The sequence below is a fragment of the Terrapene carolina genome, unplaced genomic scaffold (genome assembly GCF_002925995.2).
Source record: "Terrapene carolina triunguis isolate 2854851 unplaced genomic scaffold, T_m_triunguis-2.0 Scaffold746, whole genome shotgun sequence".
Lineage (NCBI taxonomy): Eukaryota > Metazoa > Chordata > Testudines > Emydidae > Terrapene > Terrapene triunguis.
Genome location: NW_020665097.1, coordinates 1,074,279 through 1,091,790, shown reverse-complemented (window position 1 = coordinate 1,091,790; position 17,512 = coordinate 1,074,279).

Below are 17,512 nucleotides of genomic sequence, written 5' to 3'. Positions count from 1 at the left end.
CCGTGTGTGGTGCGTGTGGGTCGGGGATCACAGCTGTGACATAGCTGGGCTGTGTGTGTTGCGTGTGGGTTGGGGATGCCAATTTTGGCAAAGCTGGGCTGTGTGCAGTATGTGTGGGTCAGGGATCCCAGTTGTCGCATAGCTGGGCCCTGTGCGGTGTGTGTGGGTTGGGAAACACAGTTGGGGCACAGATGGGCCATGTGTGTCTGTGTCACGGATCCCAGATGTAATACAGCTGGGCCGTGTGCGGTGCGTGTGGGTCAGGAATCTTAGTCATGGCACAGCTAGGCCATGAGTGGTGTGTGTGGGTCAGGGATCCACCCGTGGCACCTCTGGGCTACGTGAACTGCGTGTGGGTCGGGAAACCCAGTTATGGCACAGCTGGGCCGTGAGGTATGTGTGTGGATTGGGGATCCCAGTTCTGGTACAGCTGGGCTGTGTGTGGTGTTTGTGGGTCAGTGATCCCAGTCGTGGCATAGCTGGGCCATGTATGGTGTGTGTGGGTCGGAAATCACAGTTGGGCTGTGTACGTGGTGTGTGGGTTGAGGATGCCAGCTCTGGCACAGCTGGGCCGTGTGTGGTGTGTATGGGTTGGGGATCCCAGCCATGTTACTGCTGGGCCGTGTTAGGTGCGTGTGGGTCCAGGATCCCAGTTGTGGCACAGCAGGGCCGTGTATGGTTTGTGTCAGGGATCCCAGCCGTGGTACAGCTGGGCCCTGTGTGGTGTGTATGGGTCAGGGATTGCAGCTGTAACATAGCTGGGCTGTGTGTGGTGCGTGTGGGTCGGGGATCACAGCTGTGACATTGCTGGGCTGTGTGTGGTGTGTGTGGGTTGGGGATCCCAGTTTTGGCACAGCAGGGCCATGTGCAGTATGTGTGGGTCCAGGATCCCAGTCATGGCACAGCTGGGCCTTGTGAGGTGTGTGTGGGTCGGGGGCCTCAGTCATGGCACAGGAGGGCTGTGTGTGGTGTGTGTGGGTCGGGGATCCCAGCTGTGGTACAGCTTGGCCGTGTGAGCTGTGTCTGAGTCGGGGATCCCAGTTGTGGCGCAGCTGAGCCGTGTGCATTGTGTGGTGGTAGGGGATCCCAGTTGTGGCACAGCTGGGCCATGTGCGGTGTGTGGGGGTTGGGGATCCCAACCGTGGTACAGCTGGGCCGTGTATGATGTGTGTGGGGCAGGAATGTCAGTTTTGGCATAGATGGGCCGTGTGAGGTGTGTGTCGGGGATCCCAGCAATGGTAGAGCTGGGCAGTGTGAGGTCTGTGTGGGTCGGGGATACCAGTTGTGGCACAGCTGGGCCGTGTGCAGTATGCGTGGGACGGGATCCCAGTTATGGCACAGTGTGGCCCTGTCCATTTGTGTGGGTCAGGGATCCCAGTTGTGGCATAGCTGGGGCAATTGAGGTCTGTGTGTGGGTCGGGAATCCCAGTTGTGGTGCAGCTGGGCTGTGTGTGGTGTGTGTGGTCTGGGATCCAAGTTGTGGCACAGTTAGGCCATGTATGGTGTGTGTGGGTCTGGGATAGTAGCTGTAACATAGCTGGGCTCAGGCTGTGTCTGGTGCGTGTGGGTTCGGGATCCCAGCTGTGGCACAGATCGACTGTGTGTGTGTGTGTGTCGCGGATCCCAGCTGGGATGTGTGCAGTGTGTGTGGGTCGGGAATCCCAGTCGTGTCACAGCTGGGCCGTGTGAGGTCTGTGTGTGGGTTGGGGAACCCAGCAGTGGCACAGCTGGGCTCTTTAAGGTCTGTGTGTGTCGGGGATCCCAGCTGTGGCATGGATGGGCCATGTGAGCTCTGTCTTGGTCGGGGATCCCAGTTGTGGTGCAGCTGGGGCCTGTGCTGTGTGTGTGTGTCAGGGATCCCAGAGGTGGCACAGCTGGGCCGTGTATGGTGCGTGTGGGTCAGGGATTTCAGCCGTGACATAGCTGTGCTGTGTGTGATGCATCTGGGTCGGGGATCCCAGTTGTGGCACAGCTGGTCCGTGTATGGTGTGTGCAGGTCGGGAATCCCAGTCGTGGCAGAGCTGGGCCTTGTGACGTCTGTGTCTGGGTTGGGGATCCAAGCTGTGGCACAGCTGAGCCGTGTACACTGTGTGTTCGTCGGGAATCCCAGTTGTGGCAGATGAGCTGTGTGCGGAATGTGTGGGTCGGGGATCGCAGCTGTGACATAGCTGCACTGTGTGTGGTGCTTGTAAGTAGGGGATCCCAGTTGTTGCACAGCTGGGCCCTGTGCGGTGTGTATGGGTCGGGGATCCCAGTTGTGGCACAGTGTGGCCCTGTCCATTTGTGTGGGTCAGGGATCCCAGTTGTGGCACAGCTGGGCCGTATATGGTGTGTGTTGCGGATCCCAACCATGGTACAGCTGGGCCGTGTGTGGTGTGTGTGGATCGGGGATCTCAACCGTCTCGCAGCGGGGCCATGTGTGCTCGGTTGACCACTTCCTGGGTTATAGCCCCTTTGCTGTTCCATGCCCCCTCCTGTTTCACTCATGCCAATTGCTCCGCAGAGTGACTGGCAGCTCTCCGCGCAGGGGAACTTGTTGCTAGTGATCAGCCCATTACCACATCACAGGCATTCTGGTTCTGGCTGTGCCGAGGCCTCTTCCCCCTGTTACTAGCAGCTACCTCCCAAGCCGTGATCCCACGAGCTGAGTTCTAATCTTGCAGCTGAGAGTGGTGCCCCCACCCAGCAGGTCACGGTGGCAGCATGGAGAGAATGGAGATGCCCCTGCTCCAGAGGCTCAGGGCCCTGTGGCTTGAGTAAAGAGGATTCTGTTAGTGACAGCGGGGCTGTGACACACAGTTGAAGTTCTGACTATAACCAGCAGGGGGCAGTGGGGCACACAGACAGCCTCCTGGGGTCAATTAAGTGCCTTGCAATCTACGTACAATGCTGGAGCTGGAGTGTGCATTGGAGCGGGGTACAAATCCCAGGGGAGGTAGCCCCAAGCTGGATTTGGGGCTAGGCCAGGCAGTGGGCTGTGGCGGGATGGGGCTCAGTTAAACCTTTCTGAGCTCCTCTTGCTGGCAGGCTCAGCAGAGAAGCCAGAGACTGAAGAGGCGAACCCCGCAGGGCTGTGTGGTGGGGCCAGCTCTGTGCAGGCAGGACCCCGTCTCCAGGGCTGGGCTATGCCAGCCAATGTCAGCATGTTAAGCTCACCACAACAGAGCAAAGCAAAGGCTCCTGCCCGGGCAGGGCAGAGACTCTGCTCTCAGGATGTTTTCTCAGATTTGCAGGGGGGAGATGCTACCATTGCTACCCTGACGTGGGCTGCCTGTGATTTGAGCTGTGTCTCAGATGTGGCTGCTGGACACTGCTCTGAGCACTAGCCAGTGGCCAAGGCAGGATCAGGCTTTCAGCCACAGCTCAAGGGTTGGTCTCTGCTGGGAGACGGGAGCTCAGGCCAATTCTCGTTTGCTTTGCTCCAGCTCAGGGGCAGTGAGAATCGATGAGCAGAAACCATTGTGCTAAACCAGAAAGGCAGTTAGGCCCAATGCCTGTGGAGTCCATACAGGCGTGCTGGCCCAGTCCCTATGGAATCCATACGGGCAGGCAGACCCATTCCCGGTTCCTCTGGAGTCCATACAGGTGGGCAAGTGGGCCCCGGCCCATACCAGTGGAGTCAGGGTAGATAAAAATCCATTAAAAAAATTTTTTTTAATCAAATTTTTTTTATTTAAATCAGATACATTATAGCTCAAAGATATCTCATCATGGAATAGGGATTATAAATTCTAATTCTATAGTATGAGACAAAATATTCATGTAATGTTTAAGAAAAGTTTTGTAAATGAGTTCCAATAGTTAATGGATTAGGGACCCAAATTTATGGGGTTCCAGGGGCTTCTGTGGAGATTATTTAGGTTAATCTTTCTATCTACCCAATGGGACTCAGTGCTCAGTCTAGAAGATACCATCAGAGAGGCTTAGTTTTGCAGTTCTCAAACTGTGGATTTGTGGCTCCAGAGATAACATGCTTATTAACAGCAAAAATGTTTTTAAATAAAATAAATAAATAATATAGGGAGGTGAGAAATAACAGACCTCAACCCTATTGTCGCTCTGTAAATTTGTGTACACAGAGTCAATCCCTTACCTCTCTCTAAAAGTGCAGTTTCAAAAAGTTCAGTGAATAGAAGATTGTTGATGGTGGACTAGATCTGGACAAGGAGAAGAAGTCTGGAGATAAATTTGAGAAGGGGAGGAACAGGCAGTAGAAACAAAAGTGAAACGGTTTGAGCAGCGTATTCCAGAAGTCTTGAGGTCTTTCTGAGTGTAGCCTTCATTGATTTGAGATCTACCATACCATTCTCTCACTAGAAGGGAAAACCTATAATGGCAGCAGGCCATAAAAGAGACCCAGTTTGGGAATATTTTAATGAAGTTCCTCTACCTGTGAAGAATATGTATTAAGGCAGAGGTGGGCAAACTTTGGACCGTGGGCCACATCTGGCCTGCGGGACCCTCCTGCCCGGCCCCTGAGCCCTTGGCCCCTCCCCTGCTGTTCCCCCTCCCCCACAGCCTCAGCTCACTGCGCCGCCAGCTCAACGTGCTGGGCAGTGGGGCTGTGAGCTCCTGGGGCAGTGCAGCGGCAGAGTCACGGCCTGACCCGATGCTCTGTGCTGCGCGGTGGCGTGGCTGCCTGTCCTGGTGCTCCAGGTGGCGCGGCTGTAGCACCACCAGCCACCGGTGCTCCAGGCAGCACAGTAAGGGGGCAGGGAAGTTCAGAGTGGTAGTCAGGGGGCGGGGGTGTGGATGGGGTCGGGGTGGTCAGAGGGCGGGGAACATGGGGGTAGGGGTCCTGGGGAGGACAGTCAGGAAGGAGTGGAGGTTGGATGCGGCAGTGGGGGGCAGTCAGGGGCAGCGGTTCTGGGGCGGTTGGGGAGAAGGGGTGGTTGGATGGGGCAGAGGTCCCGGGGGGGGGGCAGTCAGGAATGAGAGGAGGGGTTGGATGGGGCGGCGGGGGGCAGTCAGGGGACAGGGAGGTCCAGGGTGGTCAGGGGACAGGGAGCGAGGGTGTGTGTGTGGATGGGGCAGGAGTCCTGGGGGAGGAGGGGGGCGTCAGGGGACAGGGAACAGGGGGTTGGATGGGGCAGGAGTCCCGGGGGGGCCATGAGGGGGCGAGAAGCGGGGGAGTTGGATAGGGGGCGTTGGCCATAAGAAAAAGAAAATAAGCCTCCCCTAACCGACCCTCCATACAATTTTGGAAACCCAATGTGGCCCTCAGGCCAAAAAGTTTGCCCGCCCCTGTATTAAGGTTATAACAACCAACAAGAATGCACTTTTATGTAGAAATCCATGATTAAATCGAGTCTTCCTGACTAGTGATTTAAATCATGATTTAAATCAATTTGATTTAAATCAAATCCACCGAGTGGAGTCCATATCAGCGGGCAGTCCCGGTCCCTGTGGAGTTCATGCATGCGGGCGGGCCCAGTCCCAGTCCTTGTGGAGTCCATACGGACAGGTGGGCCCAGTCCTGGTCCCCGTGGAGTCCATACAGGGGGATGAGTGGGCCCCAGCCCAGTCCCTGTGGAGTCCATATCGGCGGGCAGTCCCGGTCCCCGTGGAGTCCATACAGGCAGGTAGTCCTGGTCCCTGTGGACAGACTTGCAAAGTAGGATAGCTATGAAATCAGTGCAGCCACCCCCCGCAGAGCGTCTCACAAAGTACAGCGCGATGGCACAGCAGCCCCCCTAGCTGCCGGGCATAGCGGTGTCACAGCAGCCTCACCCGCACCCCCTGCCAGGGCCGGCTCTAGGTTTTTTGCCACCCCAAGCAAAAACAAAACAAAACAAACACCTCTGAGAGCGCAACTGCTGAAGCAAAAAAAAACAAAACCTCTTGGAATGCTGCCCCTGTAATTGTGCCGCCCCAAGCACGTGCTTGGTTTGCTGGTGCCTAGAGCCGGTCCTGCCCCCTGCCACAGTCACCATCTGGCAGCAGTTCCCCCTCATGGCCCCCCAGCCCTCCAGGGAGCTCTTGCCCTTCCTCCCAGCAGGGGGCCTGCAGCATGCCTGGCAGGGGGCATGCCCCCCCACTGCCTGCCCAGCCCCTTCTCCTCCAGCGAATCTCCCCTCCCACCCCTGCATCAGTGACATTGAGCTGTTCTTCCTATGGAACAAGGGTTCTATGGAAAAAGGGCCCTGCATGTGTCGCTTGTGGCCTGCCCCTGCCCCCAGTGAGTGAGAGCCCTTTAGGGCTGCTCCACCTGCCCTGCTGACATCTCTTCAGGCACTCCCAGCCCCGACTCAGCCCATGAACTCGCATTCCCTGGGATCAGCCTGTGGTGTGGGGGACGTCTCGCTGCACAGCCCTTGAGGGAGGGGAGGGGAGGGTTCAGGTGGGCAGCAGGGATTTGCAAAGAAGGAAGGATGCTGAATACTATGTGGGCTGCAGCCCCTAGGGCTGCTTTCCTGGGGCCCCTGCACAGTTCAGACAGGACTGGGGATCCACTATCCTGGTGCCCAGTGAGGCTCAGACAGGGCTGGGGATCTGCTCTCCTGGGGCCCGCAGGGGCTCAGACAAGGCCGTGACCTATTTGCATGGCACTTCAGGTCTCTGCTGAAGGCTGATCTGAAGGTTGGTGCCATTAGGAGCCATTTGTGTCTTGTGTGAATCATCTCACAACTGAGAGACTGACTAATCCTGAGACCCGGGCAGCTAAAAACGGCAGACATACAATTCCTTTTAGTCAGAAGCTAGATGCTGGGGGGCCTCACAGTGTCAGACACCTCCATCCTCCGGATACACCTAGCAGGTGTTTCTAGAGCACGTCCCCAAGTGCTAAACACACCAAGAGAGCTCACTGCCCCCACCATTGAAATGCAGCCATCTCGGGGGTGGGATGCAGCAGGTGCTTAGCACCACTCAGCCACACTACACAACAGCTTCCGATGGGACATGGAGACGAATCCTGGTTTTGGAACACTGGGGCAACTGAAGAGGGGACTTGGCCAGGACACCACAGCTAGGCCCCTGGGGATGGGGGAAACGGGCGGCAGGGTCTTTGGAGAGAACTGTATCTCTGGGGATGGACACTCAGCAAGTCCTGGTCACAGAAAGGCCAAGGCTGACTCTCCAGGGCTGCCCACGCATAGAGTGGGTGATGGGAGTCCTGCCAGCTCAGCCAGCTATACCGATGTCAGGATTCCCGGACTGGCTGGGCTGAGCTCAGGGTTTGTAGCACAAGATGGCAGGTTCCATGTTGGGTCGGGGCCGTTCTGCCTAGCTCTGTCACGTCCCCTTGTATGGATGGTAGTGATGGGCTGTTCCCCTTTGGCCTGAGCAATTTGCAAATAGCTGGGGGTTTGCAAGGTTGCTTCCGTTAGGGGGAGTAGTCGTTGCTCCTAGTCAGTGTATTCTCAGTGGGATCTTTTTATTTACACATAGTCCAGTTTCCCTGACCTCAGCAGAACAAACAGCAGCCGGCAGTTTTCTTGCTCAGAAATCTCCAGGCCCACCCCTCCAGCAAGCTCTGTGCCCAAGAAGTTCTGTCCCTGCTTCCTCTCAGAGTCCTGCTCTCTCTGCCTCCCACAGCCACAGCAGGGAGAGGCCGGCTGGGAACTCCCAGGGAGCATGGCCTTGGTGGCTGCTCTTGGTTGAGGGGAGTCCTGGGGCCAGCGCTCAGTCTTGCGTGTTTTGAGACTCCTTCTGCCTGAGGCCTGAGCCAGAAGCCCAGAAAGGGGCCCGGCCTGGCCAGTGTGGTGGGGAAGGGCATCTCCACTGTGCATTGCGCTGCGATTTCTCAAGCCTTGTTCCTCTTTGTGGCCAGGCCAGGACTGAGGCAAGGGTGAGGCCTCCTCTGGCCAGTCACGTGCCTCCTCGTCTGTGTGGGGAGAGGGGATTGCTCTGTCAGTCTGCATGGAAGCTGCTGGGGGCGGGGCTGTTTGGAAATTCCGCCCCTTGCTGGGTGCCCTGCGCCTTGTGGGGCTCGGGCTGCTGACGTGCAGGAAGGCACGCAACATGTTTGGCTCTCAGCCCTTGTGGCTTTGTTGGTGAGGCCGTCTCGCTATGCGTTGAGAGCTGCCCTCTCACGGGTGGCACAGTGCCCCCAGCTCAAAGGAAACCTTCCCTAGGACAGGTTCAGGAGAGGTCCGGGTCCCAGCAAGGAGGCCCCGAGCTCTCCCCTGCCACAGGGTTCTTCTAGTAAGGGCAGGCACATTGCACCTGCAGTGAGGCTGGACCTCACTGCTCCTTGCCTGCTGTGGCAAAGCCACCGTGTGCATCATTGTACATTGGCTTGGCTGGCAATAGGGCACCTTCCCCACTCCTTCCCACAGCCGCATCCCCCACTGCCAGGAGGCTGTCCCGATAGTCAGCACACATCTGCCCTGATTTTATTTCAGGCCAGTCCTGGCACTCATGGTTAATCCCCTCCCTCCCTGCAGACCCTCCACAATGACCAGGCACAAAGAGGAGTTGTAACACACTGTGGGGAGCGGAACACATGTACACCCTCAGGGGTGTGTAGGCTCTTTGCTTTATGTGTTTGCTGGGAGGTAGTGTGGCCTAGTGGATAGCGCACAGGGCGGGAACTCAGGAGACCTGGCCTCTATTCCCAGTCCTGCCACTGGGCTGTTGGGTGGTTTGGGGCAAGTATCTTTGCCTTCTTCTGTGCCAAGTCTCAGTGAGGGCAGATCTTGCCTGGGCCTGTGCTCTGTTGACCACTGCCTGCCGGTGAGAAAGTGGGAATCGTAATATTTTTCATGAAGCCTGTGTGTGCTTCAGTTTCCCCTATGTGTTGCATGGCTACCCAGAGGCGGGAAAAAGGACTTGTTTACATTAAACAGTTTTGTCAGCAAAAGGCAGCTTTTGTCGACAAAACAGTGGCGCTGTAGGCACAAGGAGCTAACGTGGACATGCAACAGCAGTTTAATTAAAGTGGTATAACTTTTGTTGACAAAACTTCATAGTGTAGACATGGCCTAAGTTTGTTCTCAGGGAAGGCTAAGAGACATAGGTGTGTGTGTTACCTCCCTGTCTGGGTGGAATCAGGGGCGGCTCCAGGCACCAGCGCACCAAGCCTTACGGCCTGCTGGTTGCCGTAAGGGCGGCAGTCAGACTGCCTTTGGCGGCATGCCTGCGGGAGGTCCGCCGGTCCCATGGCTTCAGCGGCTATTTGGCGGCAGCTATGCCGAAGCCGCAGGACCGGTGGACTTCCTGCAGGCATGCCGCCGAATCCGCGTTACCAGCGGACCTCCCGCAGGCGTGCCGCCGAAGGCTGCCTGCCTGCCGTGCTTGGGGCGGCAAAAAACATAAAGCCGCCCCTGGGTGGAATGAATAGAGTAATTAAGGAATCAATTGAATCGGACCCAGATCAACAGGGTGTCCAGAGAGACAATGCCAGCTCCAATGACTCCTGGATCCACTCTCTCAGCAGGGAAGGTGAGCACAGACCAGACTGCCCTCCTCCCCCCTCCTGAGAACAAAGGACTGGGAAGGTCTGAGGTGGGGGATAAATGTTGGCTTCTGGTGGAAGCTGGACTCTCACCTGGGAACTGACCAAGGAGGTCAGACTAAGGCTATGTCTACACTGCGTACCTTACAGCGGCACAAAGGTCTCCCGCGTAGCCGCTCTTTGCTGGCAGGAAAGAGCTCTCCGGCCGGCAAAATAAAACCACCCCCAACAAGCGGCGGTAGCTTTGTTGGTAGGAGATACCGGTGCTTTTCGCCGATAAAACGTTTGTCGGTCAGGGGTGTGTTTTTTCACACTCTTGACCGATAAAAGTTTTATCGACAAAAGTGCAGTGTAGACAGCCTGAGAGACAAACAGAGGCTGTTCACTTCAGCTTGGCTGGGATCTGGGCTAACCAGAATGGTCTGTGCTTTAACCATCACTGCTCTGTGCTGACCTAAGGACTTCCCATGCTGAGTTCTAGACTAATAAACCTGACTGTTTTGACAGCGCTGTGTGTCACTGTAACTATGGGGTGAGGGGCATTAATTCCTGAAGCATGTACAAGTCTCTATCAGGGTCTCTCTCAGCTGGGACTCACTGAGCAGAGTTCCCAGGGAGAAGAAGGAGCGCTGAAGCCCAGTGGTTCAGTCTCAGGAGTCAGTGAGTCTGAGTGGCCTGCCCTGGAGGAAGAGTGAGACCCCTTGGGGTCTGGCACAGGGATGGAGTTCCTCCAAGAGACTGGCTCACAGCTGAGGGCCTAGCATCGACCCTGTGGGTCCACACTCGGCATTAGGGATCCCCTTCGAGCCGGCTGCAGTGGTATTTTCAATGTGCAGCGTGGCTGGTTCTGCCGGGCACCACCCTGTGTGTAGAAACTAGAGTGGGTGTGTTCCAGACACTGAGCTCCTGGGCTTGGCAGGTGCCCAACAACCTGCAGCTGCCCGTCCCCATCCCCCGCCACCGATTCCAGTGTAACCGGCTCCATGCCCTGGCAGCCCACGCCTGCAATGCACAAGTGCAGGCAGGAGTCCCCCTGGGGGACAGGAGGGGCCTGGTCCCCACCCCCTCTAGTCCATCCCAGCCCAGACATGGGCTGCTTGCTCCTGATGCTGCTGCTGGGAGCAGGGGCAGCCCAGCCGGCTGGGAGCATGAATGCAGGGGGAGATGCCCAGGAAAGCGCCGACTCCCAGAACTTGGGCAGCACCTGCCCCAGTGCCACCCAAAGGCCCTAACTGCTGGTGAACACTGGGCCTGCCTGACCCGCCAATAACCTGGCTTGCCAATTGCCACAAGTCCCCCAGGTCCCCTGGCGCTGATCTGTGAGGCCAATCTATAGAGAGAGTGCCACTGCCAGAGCCTGCGTGCAGCCCAAAGGGGATGGACACAGACCCACAACTCACCAGGGGGCAGAGGGGCAGACCCAGAGTGTGGCATGGTGTGATGGGGTCCATGGGCCCACAGCCAGGCCAGCCTCTTACATCCGGGCAGCCGCTCACACATAGCGCAGCATAGCGGGGATCCAGGCCCAGAGCCTGACTGCAGCACTGCCTAGATCCCACAGTGATGGGCATGGTATAAAAACCCAAACAGGAGAAGGGAGGTGGAAGGGTGGGGCAGGGGAAGAGTAAAGAGAGGCGGGGAGGGAAAGGATGGACAGGAGCGGGGAGAGATGGACAGAGGCGGGTGTGGAGAGGAGTCGGGAGATGTGGGGGGATCTGATCCCTGAGGCCAGGTGTCACCCTCCTGATGAGCTGCCTCTCTCCCCCCAGATGGCGTGCGCCCCGTGCAGCGGATTCCACTGGCCCCGTCCCCCGAGGTCCCTGTCTGGGATGTCTCGAACTTCTCCCTGGTGGATGGACAGCTGGTGCTGATGGCCAGGGACGAGGAGGTGAGGGGCCTGAGGGGAATAAAGCGGGGGATGGGGAAAGGAGGTGCGGGGCTTGAGGGGTGGGACAAGAGGTTGCGAATGACGAGATGAAGGGCCTGGGGGTTGGGGAAAGGAGGTGAGGGGCTTGGGGGTGGTGGGGATGGGGACAAGGAGGTGAGGGGCCTGGCCAGGGGAAGGGGATGAGGAGGTGCGGGGCCTGGGAGGTGGGGCAGAGGGGGGGATGGGGAAGAGGATGTGAGGGGCCGGGGAAGAGGGGTGGAGGGGATGAAGAGGTGAGGGGCCTGTGGTAGGGGCAGGAATGTCGCTCCCAGCATTGCACCCCATTGGTCACTGTGCTCCCAACTGGACTCTGGATCCGTGGAGGGCTCCTCACCCCCCTGCTCCAGCCCCAGGGGTCCCTACCCGGCAGCTTTAGAGTCTGCCAAGGGCTCCCTTGGGAGCTGAACCTGCTGCCCTTGGGCTGAGCCGGTTCCTAAACCCCCTGCTGGAGGCGGGGGTAGCTTCTTGGGCCTGTGTATTGTCGGGGTGGAATTGACATCAGGGGTCAGGGAGGACCCAATGCCTGAAGCTGCCCCACAGCAGCCACTGCCCAGGAGGGCTGGTGGGGGGAGACTCTGCTCTGCTGGAGAGGCACCACTGGGAGAGGGCCCAGCCTTGCAGACCCTCTGGGCTTGGGCAGGGATAGGTGTGGGGAATGGAAGGGTGAGCAATGGAGGGGTGAGTGGGGCATGGGGAATAGAGAGACGGGGCAGGCAGCAGGGAGGGAGGCTGGGCGGAGGGGATGGGGGTGGCAGGGAGGGATGAAGACTGGGTGGAGGGATGGAGGCCGTGGGGAGGGAGAGAGGCCAGGTGGAGGGATGGAGATTGTGGGGAGGGAGGCCAGGCAGAGGGGATGGGATTGCCAGGGTGGGAGGGAGCCCTATGGAGGGCATGGAGGCTGTGGGGAGGGAGGCCAGGTGCAGGGGATGGGACTGGTAGGGAGGGAGGCCCAGCAGAGGGGATGGGGGTCATGGGGAGGGACGGAGGTCCAGTGGAAGGATGGAGGCCATGGGGTTGGCACAGAAGGAGAGGGGCCGGCAGAGGGATGGGGGCGACAGGGAGGGAGGCCCAGTGGAGGAATGGACACCGGGGTCAGTCAGTTGCTGATGTTCTAGGCTCTGCTCCTTACTCCTAGGTTTTGTACAAGAGCCGGAACAGAACTGGCAGCTCCATTTCGGAGACCAACGCTCATCCGTCCCTGGGCAGCAGGAGGGACACCGGTGAGTGAGCCCTGACACAGTGCCATGCACACTGACACACATGTACACACACACGAGTGCATGCATGCATTCATACGCACACACTCCTATATGCATACTCATACTCACACACAGGTAGAATCACATACTCACACGTGTATTCTTACACATGCACTCTCACATACATGCACACACACATGCCACCCGTAGCCCCCTGCCTGGTGCTGTGTGTGAGCCATGCTGCAGTGGGCTGTGCAGATGCAGCTCTGGGGAGGAAGCGCTCTGAGCAGAGATGTCTCGGATGTGTCATGGCTTCCTCTGTGCTGCGTGTGCTGATCCTGAGAGATAGGGCCAGGCTGTTTCCTTCCCCCTCCCCACCCCCCAGGGCTCCCAGCTGCCTGGGCGCTGATGGGGGAGACGCCCCAGCCCAGGGATCAGCTGGAGCGATGGGGTCGTGGTCCTGGCTGCTCTGTGCCACACGGAGAGGTGAGTCAGGGCAGCCCCGCCCAGCTTGCCCTCTATGGGCACCCCAGCACCTGCCCCCCGGCACTGGGAGCAGGGGCACTAGGAGCCTCCCCCTGCCAGCCACAGCTGCTCCTGCTGGGGCTGAGTTTGGCCTGAAGGGGAACACGCCAGCTGGGCGGGGGGTGCAGGGGCAGGGAGGGGATCCACTCCAGTGGTTCAGTTTGGGAATTGGTCCTTTGTCCCTCCGCTGAGCTCAGAGCAGCCTGTTGGAGAGACATCATGGGGGCAAAAGATGCTGTTTGGCAGCTGGTGGGCTCTACCCCAAAGGTAGCTGCATTACAGGGGCAGGGACAGCTCCACTATATCCACAGGCAGGATGCAGTGCCAGGGCACTTGGCAGGTGGGGGACTGGGGGCATGTGGGGGTTTTTTTTATTACTAATGGGAGCAGAGACTGGTTGTATTGGTTTTGCAGCTGTGATGATTGCATTGTGCCCAGAAGGCGGCATAGTCTAGGAGTCAGGCAGGCCAGGATTAACCTTTTGTGGGCCCGGGCGGTGCCCAGGGCCATCCTTAGGCATACGCAGCTGCGTAGGGCACCAAATTGCCCCAAATTTCATGGTGCCCTAGGCAACTGCGTGCAGCATACATGGTAGCACCAGTCCTGGCGACTAGCCCTATCCCTTGGCCGCCCCCCCCCCCCCCCACGGGGGGAAGGGCCATCCCTAGGGGGGTGTGGGGCCCCGAACAACTCCCTCTGCCCTGCCTCTTACCCTTCCCCCCTGCTCCGCCCCCGGCCCACCCCACTTCCCGCAGCGACCCCGCACTCACCGGCAGCAGCGGGAAGTGCAGCAACCCGGCCCCAGCCCGCTCTACTCCGCCAGCTCCCAGCCTCAGCGCTCTGCTTCCCGCCGCCGGTGAGTGCGGGGAAAGGATGCCCCCCGCACTCACCGGCGGCGGGAAGCGGGGAGATGCGGCTCCAGTCTGCTCCGCTTCCCTTGCCCCAGCCCCAGCCATGTCACTCGGGGTAGGGAAAGGACTGCCCCCGGCTCTCACCGGCGGTGGGAAGCGGAGTGCTGCGGCTGGGAGCTGGCAGAGTAGAGCGGGCTGGGGCCGGGTTGCTCCGCTTCCTGCGGTGAGTGGCGGGGGAGGGGAGGGATCCCTTCTCCCAAGCCTTCTCCCCCGAGTGACACAGCTGGGGCTGGGGCAAGGGAAGAGGAGCAGGCTGCTCCTGGCCCCCCACTAATCCCTTGTGACACTCTGGGCCTGTGGAGCCCCCCAAAGTGGCCCCCCACACCTCCTGCCTCCCAGACCTGGGGGGGAGGCCTGGGGCCCCACACAGCCCCCCTGCAGGGGGGGCTGCGTAAGGCACCCAAATGGCTAGGGATGGCCCTGCCGGCGCCAAACATATTTTTGGGCCCCCATGGAGGCAGTGGTGCGTGGCACGGGGAGGTCAGTCCCCAGAGCGAGGGGCCAGCCAGAGGCAATGGGGCATGGCATGGCAGGGGTGGCACCGCTCCGCCCAGCCCAGTGCGAGGCCACTATTTACAAACTGGCACTTGCCAGATGCACAGTGGCCCACTCGGCTGTGTGCTGCCAGCATGCCCCTGCCCCTCAGGGGTGGGCCCATGCCGTGCCACACAGCTCTCCCCGCCCAACACCGCCCCCCGACTCCCTATGGCCAGAATCCCCCTGGACCCACTATGCCCAGCGCCCCCTCACCCCACAAATGCACAGCGCCCCCCTGCCCACAGCCCCACCACAACTGCCCAGCACTCCCCACAGAACCCCCACTCCCCAGTGCCCCAACACACATTTTCCCTGTCCCCTCACAGCCCATCCCCCCCACATCCCAGAGACCCACTCCCGCATGCCCTGCCTCCCGGCTGCAGTCACCAGGCTCCCTCAACACGCACTTGCCTGGAGGGGCCCAGCGAAGCCCCCCACACTGTTCCCCCCGCCCGCACCTGGCTGAGACTGGCTGGGCTTCCGCACTAGTCCCAGGCAGCTCAGCTCCAGGGAGACAGGTGGGGCCCCACAGGTGGTGGGAAGCAGAGACTGCCTGGAGCCGGAGGTGCATAGGGGTCTGGCCAGGGGGCAGAGTGGGCTAGGGGGCTGCGAGAAGCCCTCGGTCAGCTGGGTTTTATCCCTGGCTTGGCCAGACTTTCTGGGGGCAAGCTTTGGGCACCTGCCAGATGTGTCTGGGTCTCATCTCACCCCTACTGTGCTCTGGGAACGAACCCCAAATCCAGTAGTTAATGCAGGGGCGGGCAAACTTTTTGGCCTGAGGGCCACATCGGGGTTCCGAAACTGTATGGAGGGCTGGGTAGGGAAGGCTGTGCCTCCCCAAACAGCCTGGTCCCCGTCCCCTATCCGCCCCTTCCCACTTCCCGCCCCCTCAGAACTCCCGAGCCATCCAACCCTCCCTGCTCCTTGTCCCCTGACCACCCCCTCCCGGGATCCCCCGCCCCTAACTGCCCCCCCAGTACCCCACCCCCATCTAACCCCCCTTGCTCCCTGTCCCCTGACCGCCCCCTCTTGGGATCCTCCGCCCCTAACTGCCCCCCAGGTAGCCCACCCCCATCTAACCCCCCCTGCTCCCTGTCCCCTGACTGCCCCACCCCCTACCCCCCCCCCCCCCCCCCCCGGCCCCCCCCCCCGGAACTCCCACACCGATCCAACCTGCTCCCTCTCTTCTGAATGCCCCCCAGGATCCCCTGCCCCTTATCCAACCCCCCCGCTGCCCACCCCCTTACCAGGCCACTCACAGCAGCAGGACTGTCAGCCGGGCCGCCCGGTCAGAGCCAGCCACACCGTCGTGCAGTCTAGAGCACCGGGGCAGGCTGGTGGCTCTCGCAGCTGCGCAGGCTGGCAGGAGCTCCCAGCCCCGCCACCCAAAGCGCTGGTGGCACGGTTTGCTGAGGCTGCGGGGAGGGGGGACAGCAAGGAACGGGCCGGGGGCTAGCCTCCCTGGCCTGGAGCTCAAAGGCCGGGCAGGACAGTCCCGCGGCCAGATGTGGCCCGCGGGCTGTAGTTTGCCCACCTCTGAGTTAGTGCCTGTGTGAACCCCCTTCCCTGGAGCACACACAGGGCTAGTGCCTGAGAGCTGGGCAGTGACACCACCACCCACCAGTAGATGGCACTGCTGTCCAAAGGGGCTGCGTGACAGAGTGGGACACATGATTGTCCCCAGGGTCCTACCAAGTGCTGGTAACTCAGATGACTTTTAAATTTGGTGCTGACCCTTTAAGAACCCCCATCCCTTGCTCTGAGAAGGGGCTGGGTACCATCTGCTCCCCCACCGTCCTGTCTTGCCTATTGGGTGCCAGCTCCCCCACACCCTGTCCTGCCCAGCCCCCCGTGGGGTCACTCCCCCGCCCCCTGTCCTGCCCAACCCCCCCCCCCTGGGGGTCAGCTCCCCTACTCCTTGTCCTGCTAAGCCCCGCCCCAGGGGGTCAGCTCCCCCACACCCTGCCCTGCCTAACACCCCCCACACCCTGCCCTCTCCAGCCCCCAGTGGGGTCAGCTCCCCCACTCCCTGCCCTGCCCAGCCCAGCCCTGCCCCAGGGGGTCAGCTCCCGCACACCCTGCCCTTTATAACAACGCCCACCCTGCCCTGCCCAACCCCCCACCCCTGGGGGTCAGCTCCCCCACTCGTTGCCTTGCCCAGCTCTCCCCGGTGGTTAACTTCCCCACACTCTGCCTTCCCCCCTCCCTGTGTTCCTCTTCCCCCATCACACCCTCCCCATTCCAGGGGTCCGATCCCCTCCTCAGCCCTGCCCCCAGTGCCTGCGCTCCCTCTGCTCCCCCCAAAGACATCCAGATCTGGGATGGGGCCATCTTCAGAGGGTGGCTGAGCCCCAGGTGACGCTTTCTGAGCACTCAGGGGCTGGTGCTCTGTGCTGAGCCTCTTCCTGTCCCTGCGGCTGGCTCTGCACCTCCCACTTCCTCCCAGAGCAGCTCGACTGATGGGGGGGGGGCAGGAACTGGGACTGGTGGGGGCTTGATCCCCTCCAGGCGGAGCGGTAACCCCATCTCTGCCCGCCCTGGGAGGCTCCAGCCCTGGATCAGACACGCCTAGGGTGACCAGACAGCAAATGTGAAAAATTGGGATGGGGATGTGGGGGCGTAATAGGAGCCTATAAGAAAAAGACCCAAAAATCGGGACATCTGGTCACCCTATGCCAGGGGTCTCAAATACGCGGCCCGCAGGGTTATTTTCTGCGGCCCGCGAGCTCCTCGCAGCCCCCCCACTGTCCCCCAGCGTTTACCTAGAGCGGCTCCAGCCTTACGCGCACAGGGAAGCAGCCGGAACGTGGGAAAGGGGGGCACAGGGGTCTGTGTGTTGCTCTTGCTTCAGGCAGCACCTCCAGCAGCTCCCATTGGCCTTGGTTCCCTGTTCCCGGCCAATGGGAGCTGCTGGGGGCGGTGCCTGAAGCAACAGCAACACACAGACCCCTGTGCCCCCCTTCCCTCAGGTTCCGGCCACTTCCCAGGGCGGCGCCGGGCCAGAGCCCGCCCCCCC